Source organism: Eurosta solidaginis, chromosome 1 (genome assembly GCF_040869045.1).
Source record: "Eurosta solidaginis isolate ZX-2024a chromosome 1, ASM4086904v1, whole genome shotgun sequence".
In the NCBI taxonomy this organism is placed as follows: domain Eukaryota; kingdom Metazoa; phylum Arthropoda; class Insecta; order Diptera; family Tephritidae; genus Eurosta; species Eurosta solidaginis.
Genome location: NC_090319.1, coordinates 153,738,853 through 153,752,180, shown reverse-complemented (window position 1 = coordinate 153,752,180; position 13,328 = coordinate 153,738,853). Strand labels below are relative to the sequence as shown.

At 35.0% G+C, this 13,328-nt stretch overlaps 1 protein-coding gene across 6 annotated transcripts in view; it reads left to right on the top strand.

Moving 5' to 3' along the window:
• Nucleotides 1–2,996: 2,996 nt before the first annotated feature.
• Nucleotides 2,997–13,328, top strand: part of LOC137236879 (protein eva-1) — a 3,007,131-nt gene continuing 2,996,799 nt past the window's right edge. The window contains exon 1 of one of the 6 annotated variants that reach the window (XM_067759962.1): nucleotides 2,997–3,014. The gene's annotated coding sequence lies outside the window, so the exon portion shown is untranslated. Of the gene's footprint in view, nucleotides 3,015–3,406; nucleotides 3,522–3,646; nucleotides 3,803–10,679; nucleotides 10,776–13,328 lie in introns of those variants that run through there. The other 5 variants (XM_067759959.1, XM_067759961.1, XM_067759957.1 and 2 more) reach the window with 5 other exon arrangements.

Here is a 13,328-nt window from a genome sequence, read left to right as displayed (position 1 = left end):
GTCCCCACATGACACCAACCATCTCTTTAATTGTAATGTGGAACCAACGCCTCTAACACCCCTTTCCATATGGTCCACCCCTGTTGAAACAGCAAGTTTCCTTGGACTCCCGTTAGAGGATATTGATGACAGTTTGTGATCGGTCGCGTCTGTTAGGTGGGGCGAAGCACTGCTACAACAACAACAGCTGCAACCGTGTTAATTTTTATATTGACAGTCAAGCAGCAATTAAGGCAATAATCTCGCATAGCACAGCATCTAAATGCGTGTTAGAGTGTAAGCAGTCTCTGGAGAGAATCGGGACAGGGAGAAGCATACATCTATATTGGGTCCCAGGGCATATGGGAATAGATGGGAATGAAAAAGCGGACGAATTAGCTAAAAAGGGCGCATCCCTTGAAGCTTGCTCCGTAGACGTCCCAATTAGATTGGGCGAGAATAAGCGAAGGTGAGAGGTGCACATGATCGACCAAGCATAAAAGGCGTGGGTTCAAGCGCGGGGCTGTAAAGTGTCGAAGATTATGTGTAGGTCTTACAACCTTAGACTAACACAGTTGCTTCTATCATTAAAAAGAGAGGACTGTAGACTCATGACGGGTATTCTGACTGGACACTGCCTTGTGGCGTCACATGCCTTTAAATTAGGCTTGGTCAGTGATAGCAGGTGTAGGAAGTGCGGGTTGGAGGAGGAAACGATCGAGCACGATCTGTGCTCGTGCCCTGCACTTGCCAGGCTAAGACTCCAGCTATTAGGAGTGATACAGCTGTCAGATCTAGAAGCAGCAAGTGGCTTAAGTCCTAGGAAGCTTCTAGTATTTGCCAAGAGGACGGAGTTATTTTATAACATAGGTCCTGGTTTTTGATAGGGTTTTTCAGTTTGGTCGTTAAAACAAACTTCTGGTAACACTACGGACTCAATCAGTCTATGTGAGGTCCTCATGGACCGGCCAGTTCAACCTACCTACCTAATAGTACCTAACCGTTTTTCATGGTTTGAAAAAGAAAATTTAATATTTATAACATCTTCAATCTGATTAAATATAATTAGAATTCATTTATTAATTTCTTTAAGTAATTTTTGTGTACGATTTTTATGAATGGTTTTTTCTTTGTTTTTAGCTTTATCAAAAATCTTTACATTAACACCGTCTACCTCAGTCACTTTGTATGGACCTTTATATACATTTTTGTGTTTATCACGAGGCTCTTTTCGAACTAGTACCATATCATTTTTGTTTACATTTACTGAGCGAGCATCTCTATCGTACTGTTTTTTATTTCTTTGTTTATGTTTTTCAATAAGTTCTTTTGCTAAAATATGAGACTTTTGCATTCTGTATTTTACTTCGCTATTAATTTTTTCTTTTGTTAACTCATTTGCAAGGTAGTGGGGTTGTATTATGCAGAAATGTAAAGTATTTTAGATAGACATCCACTCAGGAAAATTATCATTAAGGTAAGCTCGTAAGTACTCATTAAATACTCGGTGGTTTCTTTCGATGGTACCAACGGTTTCGTGATGGTAGGGTGTAGAAAAATTGTAATTGATTTTTAAAAGCTTGGTCAATTCCGAGAAAATTTCATTTTTAAATTCTGTCCCTAAATCGGACTTTTTTTTTATATCGGACTTTATTGATTTCATTATGCAATAGGTTAAGACAAAACCTTCGAGAATTGCAGATGTAACTGTTTTTGCAGTTTTATCTGGTATAGCTATTGTAACTAGGTATTTGGTTGAATCGCACATCATGGTAATAGCGAAATTATTTCCATTGTTTGATTCAGGCAAAGGTCTTATCGTGTCTATAACGACAATTTCAAAAGGCTTGCAACCATGTTCTCTTTAATTTTTGGTTTTACTTTGTTTAATAGGCATTTTTCGCAATTCTTAACAAACTTGGCAATGTCGCGTGTCATATTTTTCCAGTAGTATTTAGTGCGTATTTTCGCGTATAAGTTCTTGTTTCCGAAATGACCGCCTGATATCGGATCATTGTGGTAAATTTGCATGTGTTTAATTTTCTTGTCTTCGTCAGTTACTGTCCCAACTGGTTCTGTTAATATAATAGTTAAAGGTTTTAAAATCTTATTCCCGGTATCTTTAAATTTTGTAATGCTAAAGTGATGAAAAAGTTTATCATCCTTTTGTCATTCTATTTTCTTAATATTGTGATTGGCGGCCTTTCGTTCCAACCTCAAAAGTAGCTCATCTAGATTAGCTATTTTGTTAGCAAACGGAAAATTAAGTAACTCGAGCTTTTTATGTTTTAAATGTGCGCATATTTGTATATTTTTAATTTTACCATTTCTATCATAATTTATATTTGATGGTGTGATCTAACTTTGAAATGTGTACCATAGACATATGGTCGAAACTGTTTAATTGCAAAGTATATTGACAAAAGTTCTAGTTCTATAATTGCTTTATTTTGTTCTGATTTGCTGAATGCTTTTGAAGCGAAACAAATTGGTAAATCGTTACCATTGTGATTTTGGCCAAGTATCGCACCACAACCATTCTTTGAAGCATCTACTGTTATTAAAAATTCGTTAGTGAAGTCTGGATATTGCAATAGTTTTGGTGACATTAGGCTGCGCTTAAGTTTTTCGAAAGCTAATTCACATGAAGTATGCCAGTTAAATTCTACATTTTTTCGGTTCAAACGGTTTAATGGTGCTGCTAAAGTAGTGACATTTGGTACAAACCTCCTATAATAGGTGGCAAATGCAACGAATCTTCTAACTGCATCTTTGTCACGGGGTTTAGAATATTTTTTAATCGCTTCTATTTTCGAATCGTCAGGTAATAGACCTTTAGCTGAGCATTTATGCCCTAAAAATGTTACCTCAGATCTTAGAAAATTGCATTTGATAGGGTTAAGCCGTAAATTAAACTTTCTGCATGTCTCGAAAACTGTTTCTAAATTTTTTAAATGGTTGGTTGGGTGAAATACCGGAAAATGCTATTGACATCATTCTTGAAAAGGAATTAGGAGCAACGTTTAGACCAAACGGTAAGACTTTCCAACGAAAAGCTCCGCGATCTGTACTAAATGATGTTATATCTCTCGAATCTTTGTGAAGTGGAATTTGGTGAAAACCCGAAAAAAGATCTAAAGTAAAAAAGAATTTCGCACGGCCAAGGTTATCCAAAATATCGTCTACACGTGCCAAAGGAAATTTATCGGCAATTAACTTTTTATTTACAGCCCTAAAGTCAACGCACATTCTATACGATTTTTGGCCATTTAGGTCTTTTTTCGGTACCAAAATCAAGGGAATGTTATAATTCGAACAACTATTTTCGATCAGATCGTTTTCCAACAATGTATTAACCGGTTTATTTATTTCTTCGCGCTGAGAGTACGGTAGGCGGTAATTTTTAATGTATACTGGCGTCGTATCGTTTAGTCTTAGTTTTTGTTCATAAAAATAGTTTATTGTCATTTTATCATTGTCTAGCGCAAAAATATCGAAATATTGTAAACATAAGTTAATAAGCTTATTTTCAGCATAATTAGGTATTTGTTTTTCTAAAATGTTTTAAGTTATTTAATACGACTATCTGGTTTTACTGGTTTATTGATTTTATAAACGTGATAATTAGAAAGTTTTTCGGTTTGAATGTTGCAGTTGTTTACGTATTTTATGCTATTTGTGATGTTTATTACTTTAATGATCGGATTACTAGTATCAACTATACATTTCGCTGTGAAAACTCCGTCAGAAATCTCTTGAGAATCCACGAAAAGTGGTTGTGAGTCTTTTTCCAAAGCGAAAGTTCTATAAACTTCGCAACGAGGTGGTATTTTTTTATTTTTATTTTTTTTATTTTTTTTTTTTTTTTTTTATTTATTATTACGGTCTTTAAGACCTAGTTTAGGTTAAAATAAGAGATTAAACATAAATACTTATGTCACATTTAGTGACGTACAATATATAAACAATTTTTCTTTGAACTTACTAATATTTTCACAGTCTTTCAAATCAGAAGGTAACTCATTATACATTTTATACCCTAAATATTCAAGAGACCTTTTGGCGAACTCAGTTCTTATTCTGTATAACACATGTATCGCTTTCCATTCCGTGAAGGATGGGAAGTGCGATCTTTTCATTGCCTATCCAGAAGGAAATGCAATTTGTTGCATAGCTGAATAAATGCGATATTATTTGATTTTAAGAAATCCTTACCAAGAATTCCATCTGATGGAATGTTGAAATCCTTTTCTACCACGTGCAACGTATGTTTGATATAAAAATTTGAAAATTGTAAGTTAGTTGTAAACGTACCTAATGTAGAAACTGTATCTGTAGTTACTCCAGTAATATTAATTGTATCATTGCTATTAATTGACGAATTTTTATTGAGAGAAGAAATTTTAATTAACGAAATGTCGGCTTGTGTGTCGACTAAAAATGTACAAAATTTGTCAGAGCCAGTAATATTTAATTGTATAAAATCAGAATAATTTAAGTTAAGACAATAAACGTTTTTAGAAGAAAAACTGTGAGCTGAATCAGTTAGTAATTTGTCTCATCCTCCCTCAGTGTTCGCTCCTGAGGGGCTTCCCTGTTTAAAGTCCGGACACTTGCATTTCTAGCTCTATTATTGGAAGTGTTAGAACCATTAGTATTGCTAGTACGACTATTGTTGCTATTATTATTATTAGACTGATGCCGATTTCCGCCGCCGGAACGGAAATTTTGCCTTTGATTGCCGCGATTGAAGTTGTTGCCATAGTTACTGTTACTAAAAGATGGTCTATTTTGTCTATAATTGTTAAAGTTACGACTTTGATTTTGGAAGTTTCGACCTCGGTTATTACTTTGAAAATTTCTGAAATTGTTATTGTTCCGCGCCCTAAATGCTAAAACTTGGCGTTATTTTATTTCATTTGATTGCTCTACAATCAGTTTAGCTACTACGTCCTTGGAATCAGAAAAATTGGTTGAAGCGAGGATTGATTTGACTAAACTGGTTTTTGCGTTCAATCGACAAACGTTAACTGTTTGCTCGTTGGCCATTTCATGGGCTTTGGCCTGAGTTATCCCTTCGATAATGAGCGAACGCTCTAAAGAATCGGTGTAATTATTATTATTAACTTGCAAAGCCGCAATTTTTCCGGCCACAACTTTGGAGTTGTCGGGTTTTATACGGTTACGTAATGCTATTTTTATATCATTAACTGAAAGTATTTGAGTTGGTATCGTTTCTCGAGCTTTACCATCGAGTTTGGATTTAATATATGAAATACAAGTGCCAGTTAAATTTTCGTCGACAAATTCTTCGATTAACTCAATTTTATTAATGAAAGATTCAAGATCCAGGGCTTCACCGCTATAATTTTCACGCATATTACCAGCACACATGCTGATAAACAATCTTTTTTCCTCAGGAGTTGCCATATTTGTATCGGAATTAGGAGGATTTGAAAAATTTGTTTCGGGCAATTCCTCAAATCCGTGAAATTCTCCGGACAAAGAAAGTCCAACAACAAGGTTTTTGATGGTACTTGGCGAATATGTGGTTGAGCCTTCGGAAACTGGGCTTTTAAAATCGAGATTTTCGGAATCGGAACTTTCGGAATTAAAATTTTTGGAATTGGAATCTGAATTTCCGGAATCTGGGTCTTGCTCTGAAATTCTGGGAACTACTTTCTTGTTTCTAAGAAACATATGTAGTAGAAAGCAATGAAGAAATATTTAGCCTGATTTAAATTCGAATTTATAGAATTTACTTACGAAAGTTTAACAGAAATTGAAATTGCATTGAATGTTGATGTGGAATTGAAAGAATTATCCGACAATTTAATGAGATACTGAATATTTAAGTTGAATGTATATTACTTAATTAATTAATTTAATTTATTTAATTTGATTTCAAAGAAAAATATTTTATGTTGGTAGAAAAAACTTGCTGCTGATAACGAACGTACCGCTTTCTTAAAAAATCTCAATGTGTTTGTCTTATTACGGACGCACCGTTTTGATCAAAATTGTATGGCTTTTATTTTTATAGATACGGGGGCACCGCATCTTTTCAAACTTGTAATATAAATGTCCTCGGACGCACTGGGATAAAAAAAAAGTGTGGTTATTTACGGAACCACCGCTTTATGCAAAAAACATATGTATGTTTGTTTACGGACGCACGGTATTTCCAAAAAACAAAAATCTCGTATTTGTGTTGGCAAAATAAATTGTTACGCTTAAAAACGTCCACACGTAGATTGGTGAGTTGGGCAAAAACCAAAAAAACAATGAAGATTAAGCAAATTAAGGTTTTGTGAAAGTTTACAATTATTAGAAGTTTTTATTTTTATAATTTGTAGTTAGAATCAACGGAATTGAATTTTGCACGTTTTTGAAGTTGTGATAAAACGGTTGAAATTGCCGAATGGTAAAAAGTAGAAAAGGGAAATTTACTTGACCGAAAGCATTGAATTAAATTTTAAGTTTGGTTTTGTCCCACTGTGACCCATTCTATTTTGAAATGAATAGAAAATTTTTATAAATGTATTTGTTTTTTTTGCTTTTTTTTCATAATCTTTTTTGTGTTATGTAATGTTTTAATAATAATAAATTTTGTTTGAAAAATAGTAATAATAGCTACATATTGTACAGTGTCTTATTATGATAGAGTAAAGATATAAAAAGCTACAAATTTATATTATGATAGAGTAAAGATTTCAAAAACTATCATGTATTTCAAAGAGAAAATAGGTTTAAAGATTATAAATTTATAATTTGAAAAGTTTTGTAGTTGTCTACGTGTACATATAATGTGTTGTGTGCACACTGTGCGCCATACCCGTGTTTGAAATTCCGCTATCCGCTGCTAGACTGTACTCATATATGTTGTTGCTGATTGCCTTCTCTGTCGGTACTTTTCCTCTGCTGGCGTTCTGCTGCTGCTGATGTTTGCTTCTGCGCCGCTATGGTATCGTTGATGTTAGGCGCCGTTAGATGTACATATCAATTTACATATGTATATTTAATAGTGGCACATGGTAACAGTTTTTTAGGCCCGCTGTGTACTGTTTTTTGATTTATAGTTTCAATTTATATATTAATTCCGCTATTTACAAATTATTTCGTGTATTAATTTTGTAGATTTTTCCGTTCTTAATAATTTGTAGTTTACCTCTGTTTTGGATAGTTTTTTTTAGATTATGTTATATTTGTAGATTGTCTCTGCGTTTTTCTTTACAAAAAGTTATTTAGTTATTTCGCTTATTTTTATTACCTCCGTATAAATTAGTTTTATGTATTATTTTTTTTGCACTTTACTGTACCACCACCATATGTAACGTATGAAACATTTTTTTTTTGAAAAATTTGTAAGTAGAAAAAATTTAGTTCATTATTGCTTTTACAGCATTTAACTTTTTCTTTTAATTTCGAATTTTTATAATTTTTTTTTGTAGTTTTTTCAATTTTTAAAATTTTTTTTTGTAGGGTTTTTAAGTTTTTAAATTTTTTTGTATGTTTTTTTTTGAATGTTTTTAAATTTTGTTTGTGTAATTTTTCAATTTTCAGATAATTTTAAAGATTTTTAAATTTGTTTATTCTTAAAGAATTTTGAATTTTTTTTTTTTATAAAAATGAAAAGGGCCTTTTTTGCCTTGGCTAGTTGCCAGTATAGGCCACGTTTCTGGCTCCACACTTTTTCTTGCGCCTGATCGCCATTTTGCGGCACGAGTCACGGTCGCCATCTAGCAACTTACTCTTTCTTATCCTAGCCAACATTGCTACGCAATGATAAGTGCTGGCGTTCTCAATATTTCCGCTTTCGATGTTGTCGTCGCTGGTATAGCTCAAATTTCAATCAGTTTCTCCAACCCTTCTGTAATTTCAGACTTGTGCTCAAATTTCCAAACAATGAAAATATTATTGACTTTACACTCACTTTTTTGTATAACTTTTACCAACTGTCTTTTAAAAATATTTGGGAGCAAAAATGATTCGAGAGTGAACCGTGCTCCTTAAGCGTGTATCTATATTAATTTGGCTTTCCAAATTTTCGCTATGCCGTTGTATGCGTTCCATTCGGAACGACGGCATTGCCAGCCCACTATCGATATTGCATACTTTTAATATGCGTTGCCATATCGTTAGTGGTGCCATTACAGGCTTGTGCCGTACGACCTGGTAGTCGTTTAGAACCTGCTCTACGCTATAGACCCAGGAGGATTAATGTTCCTTGGATCCATCGAACACTTGCAGCTCTTTCACACAATCTCGCAATTTAGAAATTTCCCTAAGTTCATCTTCCGCCCGAGGACTTGTCAGTGGCTCCCCCACTGGACGTGTTTCTGGGTCCGCAGACTGCCTGCTAACCTCATCTTCCTGGCTCTCTAGCCTTGCGAGATTCTCAAAGAGTACTTGTAAGGACTCATCGTTGTTTTTCAAGTCTACACCTTTGAGCCGTTCCTCGAATCTTCTAAGTAGCATTCACTGCGCCATTTATTTTCGTCATGGATTTCTTGAATTCGTCCGCATTCATGCTGTAACGAGATATAAAGGCTATATTTGAACAAATTTTATTGTCATCATTGGAGTATTTGGTTTTTTTCAGAGTTTTTTGCGTTTATTTTCTTCCCATGATTTCAATAATTTCAATACCTGGCCTGATCGGTGGTTGCGCGTGTGCCGCGTCAGCGAAGCTAGTAAGTGGAACAATACGGTCACATGCCTGGCAGCGTGAGTAAAGGGAGCTCCATTGGTCAGTATTGGTATTACAGGTGAGATAACTTACATGTATGTAAGCTTATCACATCAGAAAAGCAGTTCACTTATTTGAATTAACAAAGCAAAAGAGACCAGTACTTAGTTCTCACAAATGGGTTTGAAAGCTTGTATTACAGGTACTGTGATTTCATTTAAAAACTATCGCAAAACAAAATATAGAAAGTAAACCCAGCAAACATTTTACGCGACTACCCGTCTATTTTTTTAAATCCATTTTATGATTTTTAATATCTACTCATACTTTTCTGCTGAAGCAGTTCGTTTTAGTAGCTGAATATTAGTTTTTATTTTATCGTAGAACGCTGAACAGTCCTCGTCAGTGTTTATATGAATATTCAATAACTCCGCCAAAACTGCAATACGCATTCGACCACGTTCCTCGAACCATTGATATTTCGCAAGGGAAAATGCACACTATACTGCGGAAGATGTCCCTGGAATGCACAAAGCAAACTCCACTATTTTTTTAAATTTATTATTTTAATATGACTTAGCTCTGCTATCTCAGCTATTACATCTGTCTACACAGGTTAGTGCTTGCCATTTTTCTGTTCCTTTTTCAGGTTTTATAATAGCATTGACTAGTGCAATTTTATCGAATATTCTATCGCTGTTAAACTCCTGAACGAAACTATGCTTCGTAATTACGCTTATACTAATTTCAACGTCTTCCCATTTGAAATCTGCATCAATTTCAATCCACCTAAATTTAGATACTTCTCCAAATTGCTCTGCCATGTAGTTAAATAACTAATTGCTTTGTCATAGCAGTTCAAGACATAATTTTTTAAGAAATCCTTTTCAGAATTAGGAAGCTCACGCCGAAATTTTAAACATCTTTGCTTTGCTGCAAAAAAAATATAAATTTCTTTTCTTCGAGTCAGTGCAAACATAAAAAATTTCAGAGGCACTTATTTCATCAGCTTCAACAACTAAAATTGCATTCTGAAAAATGTAGAGGCTTCCATGTAAGACCAATGTATAAATTTCGTTCATAGGGTTACTAAAATAAGATTTAATCACATTCGGACAATTATTTACTTCGCCAAAGTAAATTTTGAGCGCTCATACAATTGCAATATTCGTCCGATTGCCGGTTGTAGCTCCACCACCAAAATTTTTATTGGAATTATCGGTTGATAAAGAAATCACTTTTTTGGTAAAATTATATTTCTGTAACGCGGTTGAAATTTTCTCTTCTGTTAAAACGTCCGATGTTTCGCCTGGTGTGTCACTGAAATGAAGAATTTTGATCTTTACACCGGATTCGAAGTTGAAGCATCTTACAAGGATTAGTAAGAGCTTAACACCTTTTCTGTTTAAATTGTCTATCAGAATTGTTAAGAAATTGCCATCTTGAGTTCATTTAGGACTACTCACAAAAAAATATATGGGGCCCAATAACCCCGGCCGCCAATGCTTCCAAGTTAGTTTTACCAGCACTAAACTTTTTATCATGGAGGATGGGGCCGTGTGTAGAAGTCCACGAAAGTGGGGAAAGCTTCTGACCGCCATTCACCTGGGAATGGCCAGAGCGATTCTTTTGCATGCGGTTCAAGCAGCTCACTACTGCCGGTCGCTTGCGGCCAAGTATCCTCTGGGTAGCCGCTAAACACCCGTTTAGCGGTGAGCTAATGTGAGAAGGCGACAACCTGGCTAGGCCACTCTGACATAATCGGTTTAAGGGCTAGCCGGGGGAGATTTCATCGGCAGCGTCTGTACACCTCTATGTGCGGCTGCAAGCGGGCGTCTGTTTTGGAGCAAGCGGCTCGCTATATAAACGTGCCAATTAATATTTTCACCCCCGCTGAGCGGGTTGTGCGCTGGGCTTGGGACCCGTCACGTAAAACCATACTCCAATGAAATATAACAACAAGCCTCTCCGTTGGAAGGACCAGGTGGAAAACGATTTAAACTCCCTTGGTGTGACCAATTGGCGCCGGTTGGCGGAGCGAAGGAGCGACTGGCGCGCCTTGTTGGACGGCCATAACCGTTTAGACGGTTAAGCGCCAATTAAGTAAGTAAGTAAACTTTTTATCATACAACCTTTTTTATTAATTTGGAGGAGCAATCGGATGCATTAAAACTTAAATCATGCTTTGCGCATTGATGTGCAAATATAATTTCCTTAGCTATACATTGCAGTTCAGCGTTTGTTGCGCTTTGCTTTATAAGAAATTCGTCAATGGAAGATTGTTGCGTAACTTTCATGGCATCCTTGTGTTTATTTGATACCAAATGTCTCTCGATGTTAGTTTTTCCTCTAGACTCAATTGAAAAAGCAGATTTGCAAATTGCACATGCTACTTTTGAGTTGTTGGGTTGGATTTTATATAAGGTGCCACGATTTTTAAACTTTTGTTGATTTGTAGGGGTAGAGGGGGTCCTAAAAATCACCAAAATGGAATCCGCAGCTCTAGGAAACTCTAAGTATATGAAATGTAAGCTTTTTAATTTCCAAATTTAGTAAAATTTGAACTTAAGTCCTGCACTTAAAATTCGGTTTGCACATGTCGATAGCGGTATCAAAAGACGCGTATTTGCGTCAAGATTCAGAATCCGAAAGCAGAAACTATATTTTTTTATCTCGTTTAAAAGTTATTCGCGGAAAACCCGTCGGTACTATTGTCGCTTTTTTCGTTGTTGCAATTAAACAAAAGAAAACATGTGAAGGTGGTGAATAGTGTTTGTTGCCAGCTCCGCAACAATATCTTTTTATCATGGTAGAACATTATAAGGCGGTGGCACGTCGACATAAATGCAAACAAACATACACTATCAATGTATTTTGGGCTTAAGTGCAGAATACATACATTTGTCAAAAAAAAAAAATTATATGAGTATCTATAATGGTGTTTATGGTGAGTTCAACCGTATAATATTTTTTGGTGCAAATAATAACTATAGGGGTAATTCCACGCCATAAGGTACGCAGAAGGACATCACCGCGGCGGCAGCCAGGGTTATTTTTTATAAGCGCGGCCGAAGGCCGCCTATGCAGAAAGGTGTTCTTCGCAGAATTAAAATTTAAATTTTAAAAATTTCCACCAAAAAAGAGCTTTTTCAAATTTTTGGTAAATAAAGACTAGAAAAGTTAAAGATATATATACATCAGATGAAAGGTATTTTTATAAGTTATTTTTCGATTTTTCAAAATTTGAAATCCATCCACTAGTTTCGGAGATATTTTGATTTGAAAAATTCATAATTTCGCCTTTTGACATGGAATTACCCCAAAACCTTTGATTTGCACAGAAAAAGAAATATACCGTTGGCATCAGCATAAAAATCTCTACAAAGTCCGATTTCTTATTTTTTTTTTTGACAAATGTATGTTTTCTGCACTTAAGCCCAAAATACATTGATAATGTATGTTTGTTTGCATTTATGTCGACGTGCTACCACCTTATAATGTTCTACCATGATAAAAAGATATTGTTGCGGAGCTGGAAACACTATTCACCACCTTCATATGCTTTCGTTTGTTTAATTGCAACAACGAAAAAAGCGACAATGGTACCGACGGGTTTTCCGCGAATAACTTTTAAGCGAGATAAAAAATATAGTTCTTGCTTTCGGATTCGAAATCTTGACGCAAATACGCGTCTTTTGATGCTGCTACCGACATGTGCGACCCGAATTTTAAGTGAAGGACTTAAGTTGAAATTTTACTAAATTTGGAAATTAAAAAGCTTATATTTTAAGAATTCATGAGCTTAACACCGGCTTATAATAATTGAATTTCAATTATTATGTTTTCTAAGAGAAACTGAAAAGAAAGAAACATTTACTGGCATATTGCGATGGACCATTTCGAAAACCGCCAACGTAATCATCATCAGGCAATTTTGTAATGTTATCAAAGGTTTCACCGGGATTCGAACCGTGAATCACATGGTGACACTGCAGTAGCCTTTAACCACTAGGCCATCCTGCTGGTATTTGTTTTCATGCTTAATTCAGTTTTTCTCATTTCTACACTAACAACACAATTGAGACATTTTGTCTCTATATTAATTTGTGTGCCATGTAGATTTGTTTTTGTAAAGTTCTTATTCGTTGCGAATGAGAAGCTTTGTAAAATCGGGCTCAGTTGCACATATTTATGTATGTTTGTTTAATGGTGTGTTCAGTTTATACTTATATTTTAAGAATTCATGAGCTTAACACCGGCTTATAATAATTGAATTTCAATTATTATGTTTTCTAATAGAAACTGAAAAGAAAGAAACATTTACTGGCATATTGCGATGGACCATTTCGAAAACCGCCAACGTAATCATCATCAGGCAATTCTGTAATGTTATCAAAGGTTTCACCGGGATTCGAACCGTGAATCACATGGTGAAACTGCAGTAGCCTTTAACCACTAGGCCATCCTGCTGGTATTTGTTTTCATGCTTAATTCAGTTTTTCTCATTTCTACACTAACAACACAATTGAGATATTTTGTCTCTATATTAATTTGTGTGCCATGTAGATTTGTTTTTGTAAAGTTCTTATTCGTTGCGAATGAGAAGCTTTGTAAACTCGGGCTCAGTTGTACATATTTATGTATGTTTGTTTAATGGTGT